We start from the raw sequence: 16843 nt of genomic DNA, 5'->3' as shown, positions 1-16843 counted from the left end.
GGTTGCAGCGTCTGTCCCGGGTGGGAGCTGAGCCTGTGCCTGAGGTTGGGCTGAGTCAGTGTCAGAGTCGGAGCCTCAGTCTGTGGACAGTTTGGGACTCAGTCCTTTCCAGGAGTCAAGGCTGAGGCTTAGGCAGCCCAATGTCGTGGATAGTTTTTTATGTGAGGAATTTATACAAATGGTATACTACGTTATTTTAACTGTTTTCACTTAATTTGCAATATTAAGAGCTCCTGACAAGTGCAGGTGTCTGTCCAATAGAGAGAGGTGACAGTCAGGTGCAGTCTCTCAGTACAGAGCTTGGAGGCTACCTGTCACGGCAGAGAGAAGCCAGCGACAGGAACTGAAGCGTTGGGAGCGCTTGATCTGGGTTCCGATCTCATCTCTCCTGCCTTCTAGCTGTGTGTCATTTCACCTCTCAGAATTTCAGCTTCTCCTTTATAAAATGGGCATCCTAGAGTCACTGTAATGGGATGACATGTCGGTCACCTAGTATGGCACCTGTCGTGTAATGGGTACTGAATATATGGTAGCTGTGATTTCTAAAAACTAGGTCATTTTAAACCCAGGTACTTTAAGTAGCCGCTGGGAGAAGAGTTGATGTGACCGGAGCCTTGAAGCATTGGTGAAATTTGCAGATGGAACCAACTTTGTAATGTCGGTCACCTAGTATGGCACCTGTCGTGTAATGGGTACTGAATATATGGTAGCTGTGATTTCTAAAAACTAGGTCATTTTAAACCCAGGTACTTTAAGTAGGCGCTGGGAGAAGAGTTGATGTGACCGTGAAATTTGCAGATGGAACTAACTTTGTAGGACGGGAAGGGAGCTAATGCAGTAAGCATCGCGTGTACATGTGCCAGGCACCAAGCTGGAGAGTTGGTTATGTCTCATTGGATCTCTGCCATTACCCAGGTGCTCGTCAGCACTCTATCCTTAGCTTCAGCCCCTCTAAAGAGAGCTGGGCTGAAAGTGATGTGAAGAGGAGACTCGGGGTTCCATTTTCATATGGAAAAACCAGCCTTAGAGACTTGGTACCCTCCCCCTGCAACTGATTCCACCTTAGCTCCCCTCTGTAATTTAGAGAGTTGCCGACTTGGCCTGGGAGTCCTAATACTCTAGGTCTTTAGCAGATATTGATGGCCTGGGAGTCTGGCAATTCAGGTTGCATGAAGCCAAACCTTGGGGGAGAGAAACTCTGTGAAAGGAGCTGTTAGGTTCCAGCTCTTGCTTGGAAGTGCATGTGGTCTCCTGTTGTGTGGTCCCATAGTAATATATTAACTTGCTTCCTTTTGTACCCTCTTCATGGGTACCCATGTGATCTTCCTGAGACACTGCTCAGAAACCTTGGTGGTGGATGAGCCAGTGGCCACGTGGCTGGCTGGTGGTTTGAGTCTTGGGCCTGGTGGCTATGGAGACACACCAGGCACATGTGTATGTGTGCCCAGAATCCTAAGGACAGAGCGGAGGAGAGGGGGTTGTGGTGCAGGAGTCCTCCCTGGGAGGTACTGTCTCACTCCCCCTTTTACTCCCCCCATCTGTCTGTCTCTGGCAAGTGCACACACCCTTTAGCAAATTAAAAGAAAAAGAAAAAAGAAATACCTTGGTGAGCTTCATTGCCTGCTGTATAGAGTTTGGCCTCCTCAGCCTCACAGGCAAGGCCCTCCTCAGTCTGTTTCCAGACCTCCTCCTGCCGTGTTTCCTTTTGTTTTCCCAAACTTGCACCCTGCACCCGGTCAAAATAGCCTCGTCCTTGTTCCTCACCATTCCTTTCATGCTCCTGCTCCATCCAGCCTTGGCTTGTATTCCTTTCCCTGAAGTTCTCTCCTTCTCATCCTTCAAGGCCCATGTCTCACATGATGTCCTTGATGAGGCTTTGCTGGCCCTTCTGCCAACTTAGTTGCTCCCCCTCCCTACAACTGTAGCAGTGACTGAACCTCTAATCTGGTTCTCACCACAAGGACAGTCTGTCTTGGGGTGTGCCACCTCGTGTACCCTAAGTACATTGGTGGCAAGGAGCTCTGTCTGTTTCAGTCCTCTGCCTGGCACAGGGATGGCACACAGTAGGCCTCTGCAGTCTTTGTAGTTAAATGAGTCAGTGATATTTTTTATTTACTCATTTGGTTCTTGTTTTATGAGCTGTCAGGTTCAGAATGGGACTTTGTGTTTTTCCTCCATTTGGTGACTACAGAGGGCCCTAGTTTAGATTGATGATGCCCTAATTACAGGCGTCAAAAGCAAAAACATGCAGGAATTCTGCACAAGCTATTATTTTGTTGCCTTTACTTGTTGCCTTCACTGTGAGTTTTGTTGAGGGAGGTAGTGCTCTGTTTAGAGACCTGCACTGGTGTGATATGCTCACCCAAGGGAAACTCACAGGTGGTTCACTAATCAGTTATTCTGCCCTTGGCCTTGGGAAACTGGTCCCTCCCATCTGGAGACCCGCAGCTACAAATTCACATTTTTCCATGCTAACATCCTCAGTATATGAAACAGAAGGTTCTTTGTTGATCACAGAAAATTTTACATGGTTGAAGATAAACAGAGCTCGGGAACTATCTGGTTCTATTGCTTCCATTTTACAGATGAGGAAAGAACTTGATCAAGATTGTGTAAGGACAGACATTGGAGGAGATAGATTTAGAAGTGAAACATCATGACTCTGGTCGATCCAGTCTGCTACATTGTTAAGGTAACATCTAACATTTATTGCTTGCATGGTTACTATCGAATATGTGCCAGACACTGTTCTAAGTGATTTTTAACTCTGTTTTGTAAACTTTGAAACTGAAGCAGATAAACATCTCCAGTTCTGTTTTCTGATTCTTTTGGTTAATGGCAATTGTCTCTTAACCAGTAGGTTGGAATAGTTCTCCAAAGAGCTTGCTCCTAGATCACCCTCCCTCCATGAGTAAGAGACATCCTCCCAGCTGTGTCTCCTTGTAAGTTGGCACAATGTCCAGGAAGGAGTCCAGAGTATGTTGGAAGGAAGATGAAGAAATTAATCAAGCACACATGAGTATTCGTGGATCTTAGTTTGAGAATATTAATATATCTCAAAGTTGCCTGTTTATCAAATTAGGTAGTAAATGCATAGTTTTAGACTAAATTCAGAACAGGAGATTTCTGAAAGATTCCCAGTCTGGCATGGAAAGATTCAATTCACTAAGCACATATTGAGCTCTTGCTAGGTACAAGACCCAATGTTGAGAAATATACACAGGGGAAAACAACACATTTCCTGCCCTACTATAAGTAATTGTCTTCCTAGCCTTCTCCCTCCAGTGTAGTTGGGAAGATAGATAAGTACATAAATAACAGAAATCAGACTGACTATGGTAAAAAGGAATGTAAACAAAGTAGGAGTTTGGGAGCAGAAGAAATCAATCCCAGCATGACCAGAGGATTCCTGAAGGTAGAGAATTTATGCTGGGCCTTGGAGGGAGTTCATTCCAAGAGAAGGAATAGGCTGAGTAATGGTCTGGATGCAGAAATGCACAGAGTGGTGTGTGTGTGTGTGCATGTGTATATCAGGAAAGGAAAGCAGAGTTTGCAAGGTGGGAAAATAAGTTGAAATGGTGGATTATGGCCAAAATGTAGGAGCTAGGAGCAGGAAGAATACTAACATTTATCAAGTGTCTGCTTTGCTTTGTGGCTTGGAATGTTCTAAATGCTTTGCACACTATAATTTATCTAATCCCCACGCTCTTGTAATATAGAGATATTTATTCCCAACTTAAAGATGAAGAAACCAGACCTCAGAAAGACTGAAGTGATTTACCCAAGGTGGCTAGTGAGGGCGTGGCTCAGTTCAAACCTAGTGGTGCTAGATTCAAAGGCCATGTCCCTTCTGTTATTCTACAAGGCTCTGAATGCTGTGACTGGGGCTCTGTTTACTCTGGCTGCAGGATGGCGACTAACGTGGAAGAAAGAAGGTTCCAGAATAGGGACATCAGTGAGGAGGCTGTTGGAATAGTCCAGTTCTGGCATAAACTGAACCACCAGCCTAGTACGGAGGCTGCCTGGTCTAGGTCAGCTTGAGTAGTTTAATATGGGAGCATGTTGGCAGTCCCGCAGTTCCATAAATCACTGCATTGCTGTTCTTAGCCAGCAGAATCTTTGAATCAGTCTACAAAGGCAGCAGGAACTCTGGTATTTCAAGCACAGGTTCTAATGTGAGACTGGCAGTTCATTATAAAAGTGTCTGGAGAGGCTACCCATTTGGCATATCCCGTTCCCTTATTTTCTCACCAACAAATTCAACCAGACTTTATAATGGAGGGATGAGCACTATCCCTGAAGTCAAGAGGTTGGTATTCGGGTCCTGGTACTGCTCTCTACCAACTGTGTGTCCTCAGTCCTTGCTGCCTTCCTTGTAATAGGCAGGTATCTTGGGTCAATTCTTAGGTCTCGTCTCCTCCTCCTGTCGTGTATTGCTCTGCTCTTCCTGGTGTGGGACAGTGCAAGGGTGTGGTTGAGAATATGAATCTGGATTCAGAGAGACTAGGGTTTAGGTTCCAGCCTCTCATCCATTGTTCAGGGAGACAGCAGTTAGGTATATAGACTCTGTTTAGACCACCTGGGTTTGAGTCCTGGCTCTGCCACTTGCTACCTGCGTGACTTGGGCAAGTCATTTAATCTTCTTGAGTCTCAGTTTCTTTATCTGAAAGATGTGGATATGAATGTTACCTACCTCATGGGGTTATTATGGGATTTTTAAATGTTTTTTGTTAGGGGCCAATAGGTGGTGTAGTGGTTAAGATACTGGCCTCCCACATGGCTGACCATGGTTTGAGTCAGACTCCGCAGTTTGAAATTCACACCAGGTGCTTGTGCATGAGTACCCAAAATCCCAAGAGGAGAATAGGGAAGAAGGGATTGCTGTGTAGCCATCGCCCCCAGAGGCCCCTTCTCACTTTCTATCTCTCTGTCTCTGTCTCTCCAGGGAGCGCACATACCCTATAGCAAAAATCTCTCTCTCTCGGTAAAAAAAAAAAAAAAAAACAACTTTTATCTTAAACAACATAGTGCCTGGTACAAAGTAGATGCTCTTTGAACCTTATCTTTGATAGTAATAATATTAACAATTATATTAATCTCCAGGTGGGTCATGTTTTTATAGAAAGTATATTTATTGAGGCCATTTTCCCTACTGTCTTACTCCTGTATGGTTACCTTCTCTTTCTTTCCGTTGCCTATCAGAAAACTTTGAAATACTAGATCATTCCATCACAGGGTTGTGAAGCAAACTGTGGATAATGGAAAGTATCTATAGGAAGAGGGTCATACAAAATCCTACCTGATTGGGGTTTTCACCCACCTCTCCCCACTCTCCCCACAGTAAACAGGACCTGAGCAGCATATTGATTCCTTTTTGCACCGCTTTCAACAAAAGTGATAAGCAAGAGCCCTCCAATTCACTTTCCAAGAAGTACAGTAATGGTATCTCTGGAAAAGTGGTGCCTGACTTGACTCTTCTTTCTCTCTACCTTAAATGCCTCTGGCCTTAACAAAAGCCATTTCTTTTTCTATTTTTCATGCATATGGAAAAGTTCCTTCTGATGATAAAAGGAGGATGAGAGTGAATTTTTTTCTTTTTTGAGAGATTTTTGCTATAGAGTGCGTGTACTCGCCAAAAAGAGACAGAAAGACAGAAAGTGAGAAATCACCCCCCGGGGGGGATGGCCACGCCACAATCTCTTCTCCTCCATTCTCATCTTGGGATCTTGGGCACACACGCACATGTGCCCGGCGTGAGTTTAAGCCACTGGGGCCAAGATGCCAGCCGTGGTCAACTACATGGGGGTCCAGCGACATAGCCACTATGCCAACTGCTGGTCGGTCCTCTAGAGTGAGTTTGGGTTTTTTTGTTTGTTTGTTTGTTTTTGTTTTAATGAGAACCTCTTTTGTACTTAAAGCCAGAATTCAGTTAGGCCTCGTCCACTCTTCAGGCTAAACAGCTGTGGTTTCTTTCACCTCATTCTTACAACCTATTTTCCATTGGTCATGCTGCTTTTCTTTCTTTGCAGTCTTTCTACTTCCTGGCAGTGACCCAGACTCAGTTCAGTCTGCTAGTAAGAGTCCAACAAAACAGCTTAAGGAGAGAATAATTTCAGATGTTTCCATTCATTCATTAACATTTATTGGGTGGTTGCTCCACCCTGGAGCCTGTGCGGGGTGGAGGGGATCCAGGGATGAATCAGACATAGTCTCTGCACCATCTCCAGCTCACAGTCTAGGGGGAGATGTGTAGTAAAATGTTACAGGTACTGTGAACGAATTATGCACAAGTGTGGGAAGCTGGCAGTTGTTTAGAGCAGTTAGGTAGAAACAGTCCCTACTGACTAGACTGCGGGTTAAGTCTTCTGTCGAGGAGTGGGGTGGACTGGGGCGAGATGACGGAGGGCCTAAGTGATAGCACAGGAGCTTCGTTTTGGCAGAGGCAGCGGACACCCAGTAGAGGTTTCAGAGCAAACAAGTGACAGACTCAGATCTGACTTTTGGGAACAAGGATGGATCTACTGTGTGCTCCACCCCACCCCAATGTTTTCTGTCTTGAAAGTAGTGTCGTGGATCCCTTGTTTATAGGGCTTTGCTCTAAAACTGCTATAGTGAGTCTAGTTATTGAGCTCTGGAAAAATTTCATTCCCAGTACAGCAGGAAATTCATGGAGAGAGAAAACACAGATGCCTAGCCAGGCCCAGCTTATTGGCCAATTCACTGCGGCCCTTTTTTGTGCTAGATACTGTGTTAGATGCTGGTGATTGAGAAATGAAAAAGCTGTGTCCCTGCTTTTGAAGCGTCTGTAGCCTAGTGACAGTGCCACCTACTCACCTGTACAGCCTGCCTTGTTATACTGTAGGTTCAAATAAATGCTGGGTGAAGTAGAAAAAGAGTCAGGACTGCCTCTATAATTTACAGGGCTACTTTTGGTAATTTGTGTGGACCTTAATACATGAATAGGAGTTATTTTTCTTTTTTTAAAAAAGATTTATTCAATTTTATTAATTATTATTATTATTTAATTTAACTAGAGTGGGAGAATGAAAAGACAAGCCTCCAGGTCCGGGACCCAAACTGTGGTGGCCTATGTGGGAGTCTAGCACTCTATCCACCATGCCACCTGCCAGCCCCTAAGAGTGATTTTTCAAGGAGCTACATATCTGGTTCAGGGAAAGCTTGACATTGTGAGCGTTTGGAGCTTATGGGGATAGAGGAGAAAGATCTAAGAAATGATATAAAGGTTTCACGACTGGGTAACTCGCAGGATGATGAAATCTGGCAGAGAGGAAGAGAAATCAGGAGGAAGGAGGCTGTGAGTGGGGCTGAGGATGAGTCCAATTTGGGACATGTGGTTTGAGGTCATGGTGAAAAACACATGCAGCTTCCAGTTAGAAAGCTTTTTCAGAAGTTTTGGCAAAGACCTAGAATTCAGACTTAAACTGCATTTCAGAGTTCTTTCCTGATAAAGGGGAAGTACATGTTTATTTCATAGAAATGACATTGACAAACCAACTTTTTTTGTTGTTTTGGTTTTGGCTTTGGTTTTAAGAGAGATGTTTTGCGATAGGGCGTGTGTGTTCACTAGAGAGACAGAGATAGAAAGCACAAAATCACCCTCCCAGGAGGATGGCCACGCCACAGTCCCCCCTTCCATTCTCCTCTCATGATCTTGGGCACACGTGCCTATGTGCCTAGCATGAGTTTTAAGCCACCAGGTCTGGGATTTGAACAGTGGTTGATCAACATGGGAATCCAGCAACGTAACCATTACGCCATCTGCTGGTCCTGACAAAACAACTTAACAAGTGATTTCTAGAGCCACAGGATTAATAAATAGGAGAGGAGACATACAGAAAATGAAGTCATTAGATAGAAAACTAGCAGTAATTATGCATTTGTCACAAAACCTTGTTCTGTCCTGCCACCTGCTGCGCTCAGCATATACTTTATCTTCTGGCTTTGTTGCCTCTTGGCTGTGAAAGTTTGATCTGGCCAATAGCAGATGAAGTCAGAGCCTATTCACCTCTCACAAGCAGGCAGCAGGGAAGTGTCCCCTTTTACCTTCTGCGTGAGATGGCACAGAGGTAAACAACAGCGTCCATCTCTGTCATCTGGATCCAGTTCATCCTTTGGGGTCTGAAATCCCACAGTGGAAGCAGACCCTGAGAATTTCTACTCAGACCCTTGTTATATCTCCTAATGCTTAATATCAGCACTTTCAAATATTCAAATGTCTGATTTCAAAGACTGGAGAAATCTGATTACCTTGTGTCTCTACTTTTTTTTTTTTTTTTTTTTTTGGGGGGGGGGGGGTTTTTTTTCTAGGGGCTGGGCCAGAAAGACAGAAACAGAGAGTCAGAAAGTGAAAAATCACCCCCCCCCCAGGGGGGATGGCCACACCACAGTCCCTTCTCCTCCATTCTCCTCTTAGGATCTTGGGCATGCACACACATGCGCCGTGTGTGAGTTTTAAGCCACTGGGTCCGGAACTCGAACTGTGGTCAACTACATTTAGTCCAGTGACATAGCCATCACACCAACTGCTGGTCCCTTGTTTTTTTTTTTTTTAAAGAGTTATTTTATTTCACTTTATTTATTTTATTAATTTGATTGGGGGGAGAGAGAGAGAGAAAGAGGGACTAGCAGGTGGCATAGCAGTTAAGGGTGCTAGACTCCCACATGGCTGACTGCGGTTTGAGTACTGGACCCTCTCTCTCTCTCACTCCATTCCTCTCTGATCAAATTAAGATCAATAAATATATAAAGTTAAATAAAATAATTCTTAAAAAAAAAAAAAAGAAAGAGAAAGAGAAAGTGAGAAAGCAAGCCGCCAGGTCCAGGACTCAAATCACGGTCATCTATATGGGAGTCCAGCACCCTTAATCACCTCACCACTTGTCAGCCCCATCCTTGTGTCTGCCTACTTACTGGTATAACCCTGGTTTGGGGAACACCCGGGTGGATCTGTATCTTCTCTGGCCCTCTTCAAGACGTCAGCATTTTGATATCCTTCCTATTTCTGCTTTTTGAAGATTTTCTTGCCAGATATGATGAAACAGAGGCAGACGGAGAACTGAAGAACGTCAGCTGTGTGCAGAGGCTGTCGAAACCCTTCCTGTAGCTAGAAGACACCAACGCTGCACAGGAATATTATTTAATTTGGAATTTTGAGTTTAAGAGGTTCACTTCTCAAAAACTGAGCAGACTTGTAGGTAAGATTGGATGTACATTTCACTTAACTCTTTAGATTACTTCACATTGAAATTTCCTGATATTTCCAGAGGAAGGGGTAGGTGAGAGGTTGTCTAAGCAGATCATGGTTTTCAGTATTTAGTCGGGCAGTAGGATTAGCTAAGCTGCCTGGCATGACTGAGACAGTGACTTAATAAGGAGGAGCATATTTCTACCAGAGTAAAATGACAGAGAGTCATAAGGAAAACCGAGCAGTAAGTAAAACATGTTTACCGACTTTTAATTATAAAGGTAAAACAACTGCATTAATAACAAAATAAAGTCAAATACAGCAGAAGTATAAATGTAAAATTCTTGTACCCACCCAGTCCCATTCTCCCCATATAACCGTTGTTAGTAATTTGAGAGGTATTTTTTCAGGTTTTTTAAAAACTTCTTTATGACACATATGATGACATCCTGAAGTGTTCTACGTTAGACTCTAATTGGAGGTTTTTGTCGGGCAGGTTATAAGTAACGCCTCATTTATAGATTTGAGTCAGATAAGGCCCGAGTGAGAATCATTTTGGCCTGATCTGAGTTTTCATTGTCCTCTGCTAATATGCGTCTTCGCCTTCTTCTTCACCTGAAGTTTCTCAGTGGCACCACTGTCTTCCCCTGCTCCTCATCCCCAAGCTGGCTCCTCTTCCAGAATTCTCCCCTTGATAGTGTGACTGACTGTTCTTATGGTTACCTGACTTTGATGAAACAACATATGTACTCATAAAGATGTGCTGGGGTCTTCCTGAGTCCATGTAGGCAGTGGGAGGGGGGGTGAGGAGCAGAGAGGAAGTAGACACTGTCACTTCCTTCATGACGGCATAGTCTTTGACTCCTTCATCACCTCCTTTGTTTTGACAGGACTAGGACCAACGCTGCGCTGTGGCTTCAATCCCTCACACTTTGAGTCTTTCCTCCTTTCCATCCCTGCTAACCCCACTTGGTTGTAGGCCTTCCTTGCCTTCGTCCAGGCTGCTCAGGCAGGCTCTCTCAGCCCCTTCACCTCTGGGCAGCCCCTCCACCTCTGGGCAGCCCCACCACCTCTGGGCAGCCTCCAGTTTGTTCTGCACACCAAGCTAGCACGATGGCCTCTGGCACAGCTCTGGGCCTCCTCAGGCCCTCCCCGTTGCCTGGAACAGCGGGTGGTAAGACTCTCCAGACCTTGAGAGCCCCTGAAGCCCTTTCAGATCATCTGAACGATCAGAGCTATGTTCATAATAGTACTCAGATGTTATCTGTGGTTGCACAGCAAGTATGGGTAGACTGCTGCTGATGAGCTAAGATTGGATGTACATTTCACTTAACTCTTTAGATTACTTCACATTGAAATTTCCTGATATTTCCAGAAAGAGGTGTGGGTGAGAGGTTGTCTAAGCAGATCATGGTTTCAGTATTTAGTCGGGCACTAGGATTTAGCTAAGCCGAACTAGGCCAGCAGGCATTGTTTTCTACTGCTCACAGCCAGTTTTTTGAAAATGCAGTTTTCACTTAAGAATGTCCTTGATGAAGCAGTTAAATTTATTAATTTTATTGACTCTCAGCCCTTGAGTAACTCATCTTCTCTATATTCTGTAGGGCAGAATGGAAGAGTTCATAGAGCATTTCTGCTGAATACCAGAGGCCAGTGGCTGTCTCAAGGAAAAGCACTTGTGGAATTAAATAAGCCACTATTTCTGTTTGTTATCGAAGACTGTTGGTTGTTGAAGCTGGAAAGTAGACAGGGACCAGGTATTGAAGGGGCCTGTAGGCCGTATTAGTAAGTGTGGGTAACCCGATGTAGCCTGCCTTGGTCAGCTTTATAGGGGTCAGCTCCTCACACGAATCCAGCCCTTCACTCCAGCTTGCTGTTTCTTAAGCACATACTCCCTTCACCCCATCACATCCTTTCTCTTGTCTTTCCTTGTACCAGATGATGCAGAGGCACCTCTGAAGGCCACTTGTGATTCCAGCATCAGAACAGAGAGAGACAAAATAGATCTGAGTACCTTTTGCATCTGGGACTTACTACCCTGGCTCTGTGTGAGGCTTGTAGTGATCATCCCACTGGTACCCACGCAGGCCTCCCTGCCAGTGTCATTGCAGCTAAATGAGACGCTGCAACCTGCATAATGCTCCCCAGCCACAAGGACTCTTGGGGAAAACCTCTGAAACACCCTAGCACCTTAGAGTCACACTTGCAGACATACTGTCCTTTGATTGGGCTGCTTGCACAGGTGGCTCGTGTGTAGCTGACTAACTGTTGTTTGTACCCTTTGCATGACTCCTACATATTACTGATGTCATCAGAAAACAGATCAACCACCTTTAAGGTCAGGCAGAAGAAGAGTGTAGCCTTCCTTGTTCCTTAGATGAGCACTGCCATGGAATAATGTGGTTGGACTTTGCTTGTAGCTCATCTTTTAAAATATGGAAAACACAAAATACAAAGCTATCTCAGAGCAAGAAGAAATTTCTGATAAATTAGATTTTAGATTAGTATAATAACGGTAATGGAGTTCTAATTCCTGGTATTTATATAAGCTAGAGCAGTACGGCCCAACCTTTGACATCATGGCACAGGCAGGAAATGGAACTGTTCAGCAGAATTATGGGAACAGTGAGCCCTGGGACAGGGACCTGGTAAGGAGACAGTATCTCATTCACAGCACACTGCTGGAGAAGCTCTGGGCTAAGGTTTATTAAAAAAAATTCTGGTTAGTACGTGGCTAACTTTTACTGGCCATCTCCTCCTGCCTTTCAGCATTCAGGTTGAAATACAGTGGTTAAAATGTTGAATTCTGAGCCAACTTTCTAGGTTAAATCCCAGCTCTTCCACGTACTAGCTATGTGACCATGGGCAAATCACTTAATCTCTTTGTACCTCAGTTTCTCCATCTACAAAATGTGGATAGTAATTATATTTACCTCAGAGAGCTGTGAAGAGAAATACTTTAGTATATAAAGTGTAGTATTATAAAGTGCTTAGAGCATACCTGGCCTCTGGTAAACACCATGTAAGTGTGTGTGTGTTACTGCAGCTACAACTACCACTGCTTCAGACATGTAAACATACTGGGGTCAGCCTCCCCTGGTCCCTCCTCATGGCCTCCTTCTCTGTCTCACATTTCTCAAATTTCTTGATCCCTTTTGTAACTGTTCATCTCACTCCCTTTTAATTACTCAGTTTCCTTTTATTTTCTTGGGTCTCTATTTGTTGCAGGGCCTGAGTCTAGCTGATGACTGAGAAGGCAACCGAGTCAGTAACTATTCTCATTAGCTTGCTCTCATCACTGTTCTTGCTCTAGAAAGCTCTTGTGACAGAGAAATCACTCTTACAGGTTGGGACCTTGAAAAGAACTCCAGAGTGGTTAGGAGAAGTGTGTGAGCTAGAGGGAAAGATGGTCATCTTTGGTATTATACCCCAGATGTGAGAGCTGGTGAGTGCTCTGTAGACTCTCAGAATGTGGAGGACGGGTCTAGTGACTTTGCAGGAAGTGTGGCTGATAAGACTTTATAGAGAAATGACATCGTTCTTTCTGAAGGCCAGGTCAATTCTTAGATCTGTGTCCTTAACACCTACTACACTTCCAGTAGGATCAATGCTTGTTGACTAACAGGCTTTTAGAGAAATGAAAATGTGCATCCCTAGGACCAGCAGGTGGCGTGGTGGTTAAGGCACTGGACTCCCACATGGTTGACCACAGTTCAAGTCCTGGACCTGATGGCTTGCTTCCTCCCTCTCCCTCTCTCCCTGTCTCTCTCTAGTGAGCACACGTGCTCTGTAGCAAATTTAAAAGTAATAATAATGATAAAGTAAAATAAATAATTCTTTTAAACAAGAAAGAAAATGTGCATCCCCATTTTAATGGAGAAAACAAGATGTGTACATATGTGCTTAAGAGTAGAAACGTTTATTATCATCAGTAGTGACTGAGCTGTCATCCCTCCTCCCCAGGTACTCTCTGCTCATCCAGCTTAATGATGGGCAGTGGCACTAACTGGCCTCCTACCTCCCCTGCAGGCCTTACTGAGTACATGCTCTTCCTCCATCTGGGACACTCTCTCCCAGACCCTCTCCCTATTCCTCAGCCAGTCCCCACTCCTCCTTGGCTTAGCTGTCTCTTCTAGCCACTGGGGTTAGATTCTTTTCTGCTCACCAGCCCTTCATCTTCTCTGTCACATTCGTCCTACTGTGTTAACATTATTTTACACAGCAGCAGATTTAAATGCCAGGAGGGCAGAGGCTGTCTTCTCTCATATTTTTCCTAGCACTGGACAATCAGTTGGTGTCCATGAATACAGTTTTGTTTTATAAGTCAGCAGTGCTTTCATGTCCAGGCTCCCATTTGAGCCTCACCAGCCTTGTGATGCAGCTGCCCCAGGCCTTGCTCTTACTCATTTTGCATATAAAGAGCTGATACTCAGAGAAGCTCAGCAACTTGCCATTGTTCCAGCAGTGCTAAAGAGCCACTTGCTCTTAGGCTGGAATGTTCCGTGCAGCTTTTGTTTTTACAAAGCATTTCCTTTATTAGTTTTTTTTTTTTTTTAGTTGCTAGAGAGCCCCTGACCTCTCCAGAGAGGGAAGGGAGAAAATACCCTGAAGTGGGGTGTGGTCAAGGTACAATCCTTTCTCCTCCATGTCTCCATCCTGTCTAGGTTTTGGACACTCATACACATGTGGGTACGTGTGTATGTAAGTTGGGTAACTTTTTTTTCACACTGCCGGGGCCAGATTCAAACCATGGTCAGCCATGTGGGACCTGGCTCCCTTAATCACTAGGCTACAGAGCCAGCCTCAAAGTATTTCTTTTTAGAAAATAGCATTTAAATAGTCATCGGGTGGCATGGTAGTTAAGGCAACTGGATCCCACATGGTCAACTGAGTGGTTCAAGTCCTGGACCTGGCAGCTGAAACACATACCTAGTGCATGTGCTTGCATGCCCAAAATTCTGAAAGGAGAAGGGATTACTGCAAGGCCATCCACAAAAAAAATTCTTTAAGCATTTAAAATAGATAAAAATAGGGGCAGTGGTGGTTAAAGGTGCTGGACTCCCACATAGGCAACTACAGTTCCGGCAGCTTACTTTCTCACTTTCCCTCTCTCTCTCTCTCTCTCTGTCTCTTCTGATCAAATTAAAATAATAACAAATAAACTTAAAATATTTTAAAAAGATAAAAATTAAAATGGCATTTTCAATATTAATATCTTTAAGGCACCAGTATTCTCTTTTTAATAATTATTTATTTAATTTTATTTACTCATTCATTTATTTTAATTTGACCACAAAGAGAGAAAGAGAAAAGTGAGAAAGCAAGCCACCAGCTCCGGGACTCGAACCATGGTCAGCCATATGGGAGTGTCCAGCACCTTAAGCAACACACCACCTGCTAGTCCCTGAGGCACCAATATTCTGGTATTTTTTTGTTTGTTTGTTTTTGTTTTTGTTTTTGTTTTGGAGAGAGTTTCACTGTAGGGTGCATGCGCTCGCCAGACAGACAGAGACATAGAGACAGAAAGCGAGAAATCACCCCCCAGGGGGGATGGTCACGCCACAATCCCTTCTCCTCCATTCTCCTCTCGGGATCTTGGGCACGCACGCACACGCGCCCGGCGTGAGTTTTAAGCCACCGGGTCCAGGACACGAACCGCGGTCAACTACATGGGAGTCCAGCGACATAGCCATTACGCTAACTGCTGGTTCCCTGGAATTTTTTTTTTCATTACTACATTTTGAATTTCAATACAAAAAATCCTAGACACAATTTTTATAACTATAATCAGATTCTAAATTCTAATGTGTATCAGAGACAAATTATTATGTATTATATTAGAAAATAAAACTGGATTTAAACAATAATAGCATAAAAGTAAAATTATTGTATATAATTTAGAGAATATTGAAGAATATAAAAAAGAAAAGAAAAATCACCCTACCGAGAAAACAGCTGTAGATTAGAAATGTCTGGCACTTAAATGAGAAGCATTGAATGGGAATCCCAGTTAAGCCACTAACTAGGTGTTTGACATTTTGCAGGTTATTTAACCAGCCACCTACTCAGAGCCTGCAGTTTACCTTGATCATTCCAGTGCTTTTTCATTCTTGGAATCCATAGGCTTTTGTAGTCTCTGGATATAGATTGTGTTTAAAGCTGATGACTAGAATTACATTTTGAGGTTCTGTGTGAATTCCTTTTATCCATATGTTTCCTTACCTGAAATATAGTAAAATATTTATCTTTGGGGATTATTATCAGAATTAGAGATAATGTATATGAAATACCCAGCATGGAGCCTGACACTCTCTAAAATTGTAGTACTATTAAGAACTTTTGCTTCTGTCCAGTGTTCTACTCTGTTGTATGTTGTGTGCATATACACATGTTTTTTGAAGTGCATTTATATTAAATATATCATCGGGTCCTTACAGCAACCCCATGAGTTGGACAGGGTGTATGCATTTTTAAATCTAGTCTATAGATGAGGAAGCAGAGACTCTAAGAGGCAAAATAACTTAGCCTTAGTGCTGTCTGGATATTCTCCTGATGCCAGACTCCTCTGCATTCCCTATCAGTGTCATGGTTCGTCTCCAATTCCACCTCCACCTCGCTACACAGCCGTGGACCACAGAGCCCTGTCCAAGCAGAAGGTGAGGTGGGAGGCAGCGGAAGTGCTAGGACCTTCCAGACCAGCTGGGGTCTGTGTGAAACCTGAAATGAAGTGCTCACTGTCTCCCCTAAAATAACAGACACATTGCCCAATCCTATGGCAAATAGCAGGCTCCTGGATGGAAAGTTAAGGACCTCATGTGCCACAGGGCTTTTCTTGAGAGGGCGTTTGTCTGTCAGGGAGTTGATAGAATTACTAGCACTGCCTAGCCTAGTCCACATTGACTGCAGGGCAAAGGTATACCCACGTTTCTTTCAGCAAGTGGAACCTAGAGGGCCTGTGTGATCTGCACTGCACCTAACACTTAGCACGTGTATCATTACCTATCACCTATCTCAGTGCACAGTGTCTGATGACTGAAATGTGTCTGACACTGAGCCACAGCTGGTAGGACAGGTGATGAGCAGGGGACAGTCTTGGCCTTTAAGAACATGGGGATGTACTCCCAGAGATGTTCAGTGCTCTAATAGAGCTCCTCATGGTGTGTTTGGGAGCAGAGGACAGAGCACTGACTGCTAGCTCTGTCAGTAGCTTACCCACGTTTGCGCAGAGCCTGGTGGATTACCACAGTGTTTGCATACACCTTAACTAATCTGGAGTTATCCGGGAGTGGCAAAGGGGTGGGACAGTGTGAGCTGGGTTTAGCCAAGGAAGCAGGTCAGCCAAGGTGCCGCCTTACACCCTGAGGAGGCATTTATCCCGTGATTGTGTGCACCATGAACTAAGGCACCACCGACCTGCCATGGACTCTCTGAGATGAAATAGTGTGTGTAGCCAGGCTCCAGATGGGGGGCTACCAGCCCCTTAGTGAGATTGTGACATCTCCCCCAACCTTGCTCCTTATGTAAATAGGTGTAAATGTTTCTTTCACTTTACTGTCTTCCTACATTTTTCCTTCCTAGTTTCAAAAACAACTCTCCTTCAGCAAGTTCTGTTTCCAAGGAAAGTTTTAGCCATTTGTC

General features: G+C 44.2%; 1 protein-coding gene across 10 annotated transcripts in view; it reads left to right on the top strand.

Annotated features, from left to right (window-relative positions):
• MKNK1 (MAPK interacting serine/threonine kinase 1) overlaps positions 1 to 16843 on the top strand; it is a 48018-nt gene that overhangs the window by 299 nt on the left and 30876 nt on the right. For 7 of the 10 annotated variants that reach the window (XM_027766603.1, XM_027766601.1, XM_006164242.3 and 4 more), the window contains exons 2-3: positions 2586 to 2692; positions 9036 to 9215. The gene's annotated coding sequence lies outside the window, so the exon portion shown is untranslated. Of the gene's footprint in view, positions 1 to 2585; positions 2693 to 9035; positions 9216 to 10809; positions 10963 to 16843 lie in introns of all 10 variants that reach the window. The other 3 variants (XM_014582437.2, XM_006164245.3, XM_006164244.3) reach the window with 3 other exon arrangements.

This window comes from Tupaia chinensis, unplaced genomic scaffold (assembly GCF_000334495.1).
Source record: "Tupaia chinensis unplaced genomic scaffold, TupChi_1.0 Scaffold143599_1, whole genome shotgun sequence".
NCBI classification, from domain to species: Eukaryota; Metazoa; Chordata; class Mammalia; order Scandentia; family Tupaiidae; genus Tupaia; species Tupaia belangeri.
The sequence above is the reverse complement of the archived record's forward strand: the minus strand, read 5'-3'. Positions and strand labels throughout refer to the sequence as shown.